The sequence below is a fragment of the Vipera ursinii genome (assembly GCF_947247035.1).
Source record: "Vipera ursinii genome assembly, chromosome: 2".
Classification (NCBI taxonomy): Eukaryota; Metazoa; Chordata; class Lepidosauria; order Squamata; family Viperidae; genus Vipera; species Vipera ursinii.
The window spans coordinates 28,654,125-28,666,516 of record NC_139513.1 but is presented as its reverse complement, the minus strand read 5'-3'; positions in this window follow the sequence as shown (position 1 = coordinate 28,666,516).

Sequence of the window (12,392 nt, the reverse complement as noted above, 5' to 3'; positions counted from 1 at the left end):
AAGGAGAATAATTACAGCAATACAAGTTTACAGAGGTACAACAGTAATGTGCAATATACACGTTTTTCCATACTGGCTAATACAGAGGGTCTCTTAGCTAGCAGCACAATAATGATACAGACAACATCATAGCTCAGTTATTTCAGAACAAAATCTTGTAAATATGCAGGAGGTTTGCGAACCCTCGTGGAATGCCTGGGAGACTCAGGCACTTCCTGGCCTATCAGCTTGCCCGCCAGGCTGGGTAGACCAGTGTCCATAAGTTCAAGTGAGTCGAGTTGACTCAGAATTCTCTGGCTAGCCCTTCCAGGTTGGCCCACCCCAGAGTCCAATCGCTCCGCAGTTAGCACAGTGGCTGTAGTGTTGCATGTTGCACTCCTGAGCTTTCTTCCCCTACTGCCATCTCCCTGTTGCTCTGACTGCTTGGAACCTCAGAGCCTATGGATTGATCAGCCTGACTGCCGGTTTGCAGTTCGTGGATGGGACCTGGGATGAAGTCCTCGCTTTGTGGCCATTCTGGAAAATGCTTTCTAAGCTGATCGATATGGCGATGGACGACTCGCCCACCCTCTAGGCCCACTTAGTATGAGGGAGGGCCCAACATTTTGGTGATCTTCCCTGGCATCCACAAGTTCCCATGCCCATAGTTCCTGGCCCACACCCCGTCTCCACTTGCAGCCCCCTCGGGGGTTTTGGGCGAGAGGCCTCAGCTGCCACCCGGTGTGGGTGCAACCTGTCCAGTTTCATGATTAAGCGCCTCCCCCAGCGCAGCTCTGCTGGGCTTTTACTCATTGCCTTGCATGGCGTGGGATGTTGGAAGAGCAAAAAGTCGGCCAGTATGTGGCGTCAGTCCCCAGTCACTATATGCCTCAATGACTCTTTCATGGTGTGTACCATACATTCAGCTTGACCATTACCAGATGGGTGAAATGGAGCCGATGTCGCATGCCTAATGAGGTTTGCCCTCAGGAACGCCTGAAATTCTGCTGCAGTAAATTGGGCCCCGTTATTGGACACTACAATGTCTGGCAACCTGTGCATTGCAAAGAGTTTCCTAAGCACCTGGACGGTCCTAGCAGTAGTCATGTTTGTGATTGGTATGACATCTAGCCATTTAGAGTGGCTGTCGACCACTATAAGGAAGAGCTGTCCCTGAAAGGGCCTAGCAAAGTCTATATGAATCCTCGACCAGGGTGTGTGTTTCTCCTTCTACCTGTGAATGGGAGTGTGTGGCATTTCAGGCCTTGATTGTTAGCAAGTATAACACTCATGCACTTGAGCCTCAATGGCTTTATCTAATCCTGGCCACCATAAATAGCTTCTTGCTAAAGCTTTCTTGCGAACAATAACCCGATGACCTTCATGAAGTGATTGCAATACCCTGTCCCTTAAAGATGTAGGAATTATGACCATGTTACCCGAAAGAATACAACCCTTATGAGCTGACAGCTCATGTCTCCTTGTGAAATAGCTCTGAAACTCAGGACCTGAGCTTTTATCAAGCCATCCCATGTTTACCCAAGATAGCAGTCTGCTTAGAGTCTTGTCTGCTGCCGTTTCTGCAGCTATGTCCCCTGTGTGGAGGGGAAACTCTGGCAAGTCGTGAATGAACAAAACGCAGGCTGCTAAGGGTGGATCTGGTTCAATTTGAGGCAATGGAAGCCTGCTCAGGCCATCTGCATGGCCTATATCAGAGGTCTTCAAACTCGGCCCTTTTATGACTCATGGACTTCAACTCCCAGAATTTCTCAGCCAGGTATGCTGGCTGAGGAATTCTGGGAGTTGAAGTCCATGAGTCATAAAAGGGCCGAGTTTGAACACCCCTGGCCTATATCCTTGCCAGGTTTGTGAATTAGCTTAAAACTGTAAGCCGATAAAAAATGGACCATCTTAGCATCCTAGGGGATAAGATGTGGGGTGCTTGTCTGACTGTAGTGAATAACCCCAATAGTGGTTTACAGTCTGTAAAGACCGTGAAGTCCCTGCCATATAAATAGTTGTGGAATTTTTTTACTCCAGCTACTATGGCCAGTGCCTCTTTGTCAATTTGAGTGTAATTACGCTCAGCGGAGGACAGTGTCCTCGAATAAAAAGCAATTGGAACTTGTTCCATCACTAAGTGACTCAGGACAGCCCGCACCCTGTATGGGGACACGTCACAGTTATGCATATCAGCATCGATTCCTTAAAGTGCGTGATCATGGAACTGACTGACAGAAGTGCCTTCCATTCTTGAAAGCTTCTTTCGTGAACACTAGTCCACTTCCATGCAGCATTTTTGTCCAAGAGCCAGTGTAACAGCTCTGCCACTGTGGCCTTGTTAGGAAGGAACGTGTGGTAAAAATTTAGGAGGCCTAGGAATGCCTGCAGCTCTCCCTTCATTTTGGGGCTGGGTGCCATCTGAATAGCCTTTACTTTAGACTCAGCAGGGTAGATGCCGTCAGCATCTATACGGAAATCCAAGAACTCAGTTGAAGGGACTTCAATACTGCACTTATTCTTTTTAAGCTTCAGGCCTGCTTTGCGCAGCATTTGAAGGACGGCTCTGAGCCTCCTTGCTAGCACCTCAGTGGATTCACTGGCAATTAGCACATCATCAAAATAAGTGCAAACTCCTGGAATGCCCTTGAGCATCCATTCCACAATGCCCTGAACAATGCAACACTGACTCCAAATTGCAGGCGCTTTACTTTAAATGCCCCCCTGTGCATTACAATTGTCTATGCTGTGGCTGTGGCCTCATCAATAGAGAGCTGTTGGTAGGCCTGAGCCAAATCTAATTTTGCAAAAATGGTGCCACCTTGTAAGGATGCCAGAATGTGGCTTACTACTGGGACTGAGTATGCATGCTGTTTGAGTGCACAGTTAATTGTGCATTTATAATCGGCACATATTCTGACCTTCCCGTTGGCTTTTAGTGGCGTTACGATTGGGGTCTCCCATTCACCCCCATCTACTGGCTGCAGAATGCCCTGTTCAACAAGTTTATCTAACGTAGCATCTGTCTTGTGTTTAAGAGCAAATGGCACCCTACAAGGTTTACTCCTAACTGGCACTACAGTAGGAACTAGTTTAAATGTTATTGGCGGGCCTGTGTATGTCCCCAGAGCTGAATTAAACACATCTGCAAATTCCTCACATACTATCGCTAGACTCGCGACTTGCATCCTGTCGATTCCGGTTACTTGGATGCCTAGTGTATCAAACCAATAGAGCCCGATCAGGCTCGTTCACTGACCCCCTACTACGACAACGTCCAGGTGCCCAGAAAACCCCTTAAATTTAACGGCTAGTATGGCCTCACCCTTTACTGTGGCTTTCTGGAAATCAGTTAGTATAATGTCGGAAGGCCTCATCTTGGCCCATCTCTTTCTGTGATTACAGACAAAATTAAATGTCTCAAGTGAAATAATAGAAACGGTAGAGCACGTGTACAGTTCCATCTTGCAAGGGACCCCTTGCAGCTCCACCTGAAGTCTACATTTTGGCTTAATCAGGTGGCAAGCTCCTGTGCGGCAAATGCTTCTGTGGCTGGAGCAAAATCCCATGCTATACTGACCCAGGACCCCATACCTCTCCAGGTCGGAATGTCCGACTGGTGATTCAATGGCTGGTCCCTCTGGCAATCTCTGCAGATGGACACAATGTGGCCAGTCTTTCCATAGGCCTGGCACGTGGCTGTCCGGAACCTACAGTCTAAGTGTTGGTGGCGGCCGCCACACCCTGGGCACTTAAAGAAGGGATCTGCCTTGTAAATCTTCCATTGTTGCTTGTCGCTGTAACGCTGTTGGTTGTTGTGTCTTTGTAGCTTGTCGACTTCTGTGTCATCTTCAGGGTCTTCTGTCTGTTCGGCATCTTCATGGTGGACGGCTTCCTTGTGTTGTGCAGTTTTGGCAGGCCACATGGCTCATACAGCCCCACCGGCGGCTTCGTCCACCGTGATTTCCTTCAGCGAGTCTGGGAACAACAGAGTCTCTTTGGCGAAGAGTTTTTACTGTAGCTCCCAATTCCGGAGACTGCAGACAAGCCAGTCTTGTCTCTTCGATGTTGGAGAACTGGCACAGGCATGCGGCCTGCCTCAAGCCCATGATGAATTCACACGCAGTTTTACCTGGTTGCTGAATGCATGGTGCCAAGCAATTACCAACAGCTTGGGTTGAAAGTGGTCTCCGAGCTTCTTCAAGTCCGTGAATGTTACGGACTGCAATGGTGTTGGCGTGAACAGGTTCTCTGCAATGTCGAACGTGGCTGGGCCGCACAGACACAGGAATGTGGTGGCCTTCAGGCTGTCCTCGGCAACTTGATTCATGCAAAGATAGTTCTCAACCCTGGATAGGTATGAGGACCATCTTTCTGGGTGAGTTATGTCGAATTTTTCTAGCTTTCTGACCTTGGCCATTTCTGCTGGTTTTCACGGCTGGGGCTCATTGTCTTTGCATCCTGCTCATCTGTTGTTTGTTTGTTTGTTTATGTTTTATTTAATTTATATACCGCCCTTCTCCCTGGGGACTCAGGGCGGTTCACAGGGCATATAAATAAAAATACAATACTATACAAAAGTTAAAACAAAGATTAAATCAATGCCCAATTAAAAAACAATAATACAATCTAAAATGACAATTTAAAACCCAACTCCCCCATCAGGCCAGACCGGCCAATTCAAACAAATGGGTCTTCAGACCACGACGGAAAGTTCGGAGGTCCGATGCTGTCCGGAGCTCCACCGGCAGTTGGTTCCACAAAGCCGGGGCACCCACAGAGAAGGCTCTCCCCCTGGGGGCCGCCAGTCGGCATTCCCTGACCGGAGGCACCCTGAGGAGGCCCTCTCTGTGGGAACGCACAGGGCGGAGGGGAGTTGAAGCCGGCAGCAGGTGGTCCCCGAGGTACCCCGGACCCATGCCATGTAGGGACTTAAAGATCATAACTAAGACCTTGAACCTCACCCGGAAGACAACTGGTAACCAATGCAGCTCGCGGAGCAAAGGTGTAACATGGGAGTACCGGGAAACTCCCAAGACAACTCTCGCGGCCGCATTCTGTACCAGTTGGAGCCTCCGAGTGGTCTTCAAGGGAAGCCCCATGTAGAGAGCATTACAGTAGTCAAGGCGAGAGGTCACGAGCGCATGAGTGACCGTGCACAGGGCATCCCGGTCCAGATAGGGCCGCAACTGGCGCACCAGGCGAACCTGGGCAAAAGCCCCCCTAGTCACGGCCACTACATGATCTTCTAGGGTAAGCCATGAATCTAGGAGGACTCCCAAGTTGCGAGCCCTATCCACGGGGGGTAAGAGCTCACCCCCCATAGAAAGAGATGGAACATTTTGAATGTCCCGGGATGCCGGAATGCACAGCCACTCAGTCTTGTCAGGGTTGAGCTGAAGTCTGTTCCTCCCCATCCAGACCCGAACCGCCTCCAGGCAACGGGACATCACAGCGAGGGCATCACTGGGGTGGTTTGGGGTCGAAAAGAAAAGTTGGGTATCATCGGCATATTGATGATACCCAACTCCAAAACCACGAATGATCTCACCCAGCGGTTTCATGTAGATGTTGAACAGGAGAGGCGAGAGAACCGACCCCTGAGGAACTCCACAAACGAGAGACCTCGGGGTCGATCTCTGCCCCCCTGCCAACACCGACTGCGAACGTCCCAGGAGATAGGAGGAGAACCACCGAAGAACCGTGCCTCCCACTCCCAATCCCCTGAGACGCCGCAGCAAGATACCATGGTCGATGGTATCGAAAGCCGCCGAGAGGTCTAATAGGACTAGGACAGAGGAATATCCCCTGTCCCGAGCCCTCCAGAGATCATTCACCAGAGCGACCAATGCCGTCTCCGTGCTGTACCCGGGCCTGAAACCCGATTGGTAGGGGTCCAGATAATCCGCTTCATCCAGGACCAGAGGGAGCTGAGGCGCCACCACACTCTCAACAACCTTCGCAAGAAAGCGAAGGTTGGAGACCGGACGAAAGTTGTTCAATACAGCTGGGTCCAAGGCAGGCTTCTTGAGGAGAGGTCTCACCACCGCCTCCTTCAAGACGGTGGGGAAATAACCCTCACTCAAAGAAGCAGATATAACCGCCTGGAGCCAGCCTCGTGTCCTCTCCCTAGCTGCATAAACCAGCCAGGAAGGGCACGGGTCCAACAAACACGTGGAGGAGCTCAGCCTCCCCATAATCCTGTCCACTTCATCAGGGGTCACAGAATCAAACTCTTCCCAGATAACATTGACAAGACCGTCCGTGTCCTGATCGCCTGACTCTGCCCAGCTGGAGTCCAAACCGGTCCGAATCCGAGCGATTTTATCCGACAGATGTTGACTAAATTCCTCGGCACGACCCTGCAAGGGATCCTCCCTCACCTCCTGATTAAGAAGTGAGCGAGTCACCCTAAACAGGGTGGCCGGGCGATTATCTGCGGACGCAATGAGGGTAGAGAAGTAATTACACCTCGCCACCCTCATCGCTGCGAGATAAGACCTAATATAGGTTCTTAACCGCAACCGGTCGGGTTCGGATCGGCTCGACCTCCAACAGCTCTCTAGGCCCCGTTTCCGATGCTTCATCTCCCGGAGCTCCGTGGAGAACCATGGAGCTCGCTGGGATCTGCGCCGGGTCAGGGGCCGCAAGGGTACAACCCGGTCAAGTGCCTCAGTGGCTGCCCTTTCCCAGGTTTCCACTAAGGCATCCGCCGAGCTGTGAGCAATGGAGGCAGGTGGGGACCCCAGCGCCGCTTGGAATCTATCAAGATCCATTAAGCATCTGGGGCGGTACCATCTAATTGGTTCCGTATCCCCACGGCGGGGGGTGGCAAAACGGAAGACCATCCGCAGGAGATGATGATCGGTCCATGACAGGGGCATAATAAATGGAGAGCCCCCACCAAGATCATCCAACCACCGTCTAGATAAAAAAATCAGGTCAAGAGTGTGGCCTCCCTCATGAGTTGGTTCAGAAATTACTTGCGTCAGGTCCATGGCCGTCATGGAAGCCATGAACTCCCGAGCTAGCTCAGATGAGCCTCCCAGGGATGGTAGATTGAAGTCTCCCAAAACTATAAGTTTGGGAAACTCAACCACCAACCCTGAGAGGATATCAAGCAGCTCGGGCAGGGCTGCCGCTGTACGACTAGGCGAGATGTACGTCAGCAGCAAACCCAACTGCGCCCCAGAACCAAATCTCACAAAGAGAGACTCACACCCGACTATCTGAGAAACGGTGGTCTCCCGCGGACATAAGGTCTCCCTAATAATAACTGCCACTCCCCCACCCCTACCTTGAGCTCTAGGCCGGTGCAGCACCCGGAAGCCTGGTGGGCAGATGTCAACCAAAGGGACCCCACCCTCTGGGCCCAACCAGGTCTCCGTGATGCAGGCCAGGTCCGCATGCTCACCCTCAACTAAATCCCTAACGAGGGGAGCTTTGTTAACCACGGACCTGGCATTCAGATACACCAGCCGGAGCTCAGGAGGCTGCACATCCTCGCTCCCGGAACCTCGGGGAAGAAGCAGAGGGTCGGAGCGCCTCACCGCTTGCAAGTAGCGGAGATGTTGCCCAGGGACCGTTCCTTTGGGCATGTGGTCATTAGCGTGGCTATGCTAGGCCGACTGTAGGGTGGGGGAAATTGCTTTTTCCCGCCAGGCATGCTCGGCCTCTCCCCTAGTGACTCTTCAGCTCAGTTGGAGGAGCAGGATCCCACCTTCGTCGCCAGTGTTAGATACTGGGTTCATTGCTTCAATGACGAGAAGAGGATAGTGAGTTCAGCAAAGATCATTGTTTATTGTTTGCAGGAACTGAACTGAGAACAGGGCTGCGAATGCAGCAATTTATACTCTGCCCTCTAGGCGGTGGCCAATAGGTTTAAAGCAACCTATTGCCACCGTAGAGGAAGCCAATGGCGGCGCTGGAGATGGGTTGTCTGAGGAGCTGGCAGCCGTTAGCTACAACAACAACAACATCAACAACAAGTTGGAAGGGACCTTGGAAGTCATCTAGTCCAACACCCTGCTCAGGCAGGAAACCCTATACCATTTCAATTCCTTGAAGGATCTCTGCAATTGGAGGATACCAGCCCCTTCAGGCAAGCAAGGCCAAGAATTGGGCACCACAAAGCCTATTGGGGCTCTATGATATTGTTGTAAGATATAATAACAGAATGTTGAAAGCCTGTCAAGAGTTTCCCACTGATCTCTTTTATGGGATGCAGAACCAAGAGAGCATTATTGTGACCCTCTTGAGTACAAGGAACACTATATTCCATTTTGTGTCTGTTCCTTTGATCCCCATTACCTTTATACAGGGGTGTGGTTTCTACAGAATTGTGCTTAAATATAGACGTTTGGGTCTTGCCTCTTTAGCATGCTGTATTCACTCTCTAAAGCATTTGAGCTGCGCAGAACTCTTGAAGGAAAGAGATCCAGAAAGGGCCAGGATAAGTGTCCAGATTCTTCCAGTGCAAAGGGAGGGCTCTTGAACTGAAGAAGGAAGAGATGCGTTCTAAGTTCTCATCTTAGCAATAGGTAAGAAGGAACTAAGTCACTACCCCTTCATGACTTACTGCCTTGTGGCGAAGGGGCTTGTGTAATTCAATGAAGCTATGAGCTATGCCATGCAGGGCCACCCAAGACGGACAGGTCATAGCAGAGAGTTCTGACAAAACGTGATCCACTGGAGAAGGAAATGGCAACCCACTCCAGTGTCTTTGCCATGAAAACCCTATGGACAATACCAAAGGGCAAAATGCTATGATGCTGGAAGATGAGCCCCCTCAGGTCGGAAGGCGTCCAATATGCTACTGGGGAAGAGCAGAGGGCTAGTACTAGTAGCGCCAGAAAGAATGAAGCAACTGGGCCAAAGCTGAAAGGATGTTCAGCTGTGGATGTATCTGGTGTGAAAGGAAAGTCCGATGCTGTAAAGATTTTTTCTCCATAGAAACCTGGAATGTAAGATCCATGAATCAAGGGAAGCTGGACATGGTCAAATAAAAGATGACAAGACTGAACATCAACATCTTAGGTATCAGCGAACTAAAATGGACAGGAATGTGTGAATTTAATTCAGATGACCATCAGGTATACTACTGTGGGCAAGAATCCCTCAGAAGAAATGGAGTAGCCTTCATAGTCAATAAAAGAGTACGAAAAGCAATACTGGGATAGAATACTCAAAATGACAGAATGATCTCAGTTCAAATCCAAGGCAAACCATTCAATATCACAGTAGTCCAAGTCTATGCCCCAACCACCAGTGCTGAAGAGGATGAAATTGACCGGTTCTATGAAGCCCTACAGCACCTTCATTTCATTTCATTTATTAAATTTGTATACCGCCCTTCTCCCGAAGGACTCAGGGCGGTGAACAGGGCATATATAAATAGAAACTACAAAAATTAAAAGAGAATTAAATAATTGCCCAGATAAAACAGTAACAATATAAAAGCCCATTAAAAACCCTAACATCCCCCATCAGGCCAGGCCATCTTGTTCAAATAAATGGGTCTTCAGACCGTGCCGGAAGGAGTGAAGGTCCGGTGCCTTATAGAACTAACACCAAAAAATGATGCTTTTATCATCATGGGGAATTGGAATGCTAAAGTAGGAAGCCAAAAGATAACTGGAATAACAGGCAAGTTTGGTGTTGGAGTACAAAATGAAGCAGGGCACAGGCTGATAGAATTTTGTCAAGAGAATACGATGGTCATAGCAAACACTCTTTTCCAACAACCCAAGAGACGGCTCTACACATGGACATCACCAGACGGTCAACACAAAAATCAGATTGACTATGTGCTCTGCAGCCAAAGATGGAGAAGCTCTATACAGTCAGTAAAAACAAGACCAGGAGCTGACTGTGGCTCAGACCATGAGTTTCTCGTTGCAAACTTTAGACTTAAACTGAAGAAAGTAGGGAAAAGCACTAGGCCACTCAGCTATGAATTAAATCATATCCCTGTTGAATATACAGTAGAGGTGACAAATAGATTTAAGGAATTAGATCTGATAGACAGAGTGCCTAAAGAACTATGGACAGAGGTTCGCAACATTGTACAAGAGGTAGCAACCAAAACCATCCCAAAGAAAAAGAAATGTAAAAAAGCAAAATGGCTATCTGAGGAAGCTTTGCAAATAGCTGAAGAAAGGAGGGAAGCGAAAGACAAGGGAGAAAAAGAAAGATACGCCCAAATGAATGCAGAATTCCAGAGAATAGCTAGAAGAGATAAGAATGCCTTCTTAAATGAACAGTGCAAAGAAATAGAAGAAAACAATAGAATTTAATTTATTTTTAATTTATTGAGATTTTTATACCGCCCTTCTCCCAAAGGGACTCAGGGCGGTTCACAGGGCATAAATATAAACACCAATACAAACATTAAAAAATAATTAAATTAATGCCCAAGTTAAAACCAGAATACTAAAACAAACCAATAAAAACCCAAGTACCCCCATCAGGCCAGACCCGCTAGTTCAAATAAATGGGTCTTCAACCCGCGACGGAAGGATCGGAGGTCTGATGCCATCCGGAGCTCGACCGGCAGTTGATTCCATAACGCCGGAGCACCCACAGAGAAGGCCCTCCCCCTGGGGGCCACCAGTCGACATTCCTTGACAGGAGGCACCCTGAGGAGGCCCTCTCTGTGGGCGCGCACAGGGCGGAGGGGAGTCGACGCCGGCAGCAGGTGGTCCTCGAGGTATCGCGGACCCATGCCATGTAGGGACTTAAAGATCATAACCAAAACCTTGAACCTTACCCGGAAGACAACTGGCAACCAATGCAGCTCACGGAGCAAAGGTGTAACATGGGAGTACCGGGAAACTCCCAAGACAACTCTCGCGGCCGCATTCTGTACCAGTTGGAGCCTCCGAGTAGTCTTCAAGGGAAGTCCCATGTAGAGAGCGTTACAGTAGTCTAGGCGAGAGGTCACGAGCGCATGAGTGACCGTACACAAGGCCTCCCGATCCAGATAGGGCCGCAACTGGCGCACCAGGCGAACCTGGGCAAAAGCCCCCCTAGTCACGGCCACTATGTGATCCTCCAAAGTGAGTCGTGAATCTAGGAGGACTCCCAAGTTGCGAGCCCTATCCACAGGGGGTAAAAGCTCACCCCCCATAGAAAGAGGTGGAACATCCCAGGTGTCTCGGGAAGCCGGAATGTACAGCCACTCAGTCTTGTCAGGGTTGAGTTGAAGCCTGTTCCTCCCCATCCAGACCCGAACCGCCTCCAGGCAACGGGACATCACAGCGAGGGCATCACTGGGGTGGTTTGGGGTCGAAATAAAAAGTTGGGTATCATCAGCATATTGATGATACCCAACTCCAAAACCACGAATGATCTCACCCAGCGGCTTCATATAGATGTTGAACAGGAGAGGCGAGTGGACCGACCCCTGAGGAACTCCACAAGCGAGAGTCCTAGGGGTCGACCTCTCCCCCCCTGCCAACACCGACTGCGAGCGTCCCAGGAGATAGGAGGAGAACCACTGAAAAACCGTGCCTCCCACTCCCAATCCCCTGAGACGCTGCAGCAGGATACCATGGTCGATGGTATCAAAAGCCGCCGAGAGGTCTAATAGGACTAGGACAGAGGAATACCCCCTATCCCGAGCCCTCCAGAGATCATTCACCAGAGCGACCAATGCCGTCTCCGTGCTGTGCCCGGGCCTGAAACCCGATTGGTAAGGGTCCAGATAATCCGCTTCATCCAGGACCAGAGGGAGCTGATGCGCCACCACACTCTCAACAACCTTCGCAAGAAAGCGAAGGTTGGAGACTGGACGGAAGTTGTTCAATACAGCTGGGTCCAAGGCAGGCTTCTTGAGGAGAGGTCTCACCACCGCCTCCTTCAAGACGGTGGGGAAATAACCCTCACTCAAAGAAGCAGATATAACCGCCTGGAGCCAGCCTCGTGTCCTCTCCCTAGCTGCGTAAACCAGCCAAGAAGGGCACGGGTCCAATAAGCATGTGGTGGAACTCAGCTTCCCCATAATCCTGTCCACTTCATCAGGGGTCACAGAATCGAACTCCTCCCAGATAACATTGACAAGACCGCCCGTGTCCTGATCGTCAGACTCTGCCCAGCTGGAGTCCAAACCGGTCCGAATCCGAGCGATTTTATCCAACAGATGTTGACCAAACTCCTCGGCACGACCCTGCAAGGGATCCTCCCTCACCTCCTGATTAAGAAGGGAGCGAGTCACCCTAAACAAGGCGGCCGGGCGATTGTCTGCGGACGCGATGAGGGTAGAGAAGTAATTACACCTCGCCTCCCTCATCGCAGCGAGATAAGACCTAATGTAGGTTCTTAACCGCAATCGGTCGGGTTCAGATCGGCTGGACCTCCAGCAGCTCTCTAGGCCCCGTTTCCGCCGCTTCATCTCCCGGAGCTCCGCGGAGAAC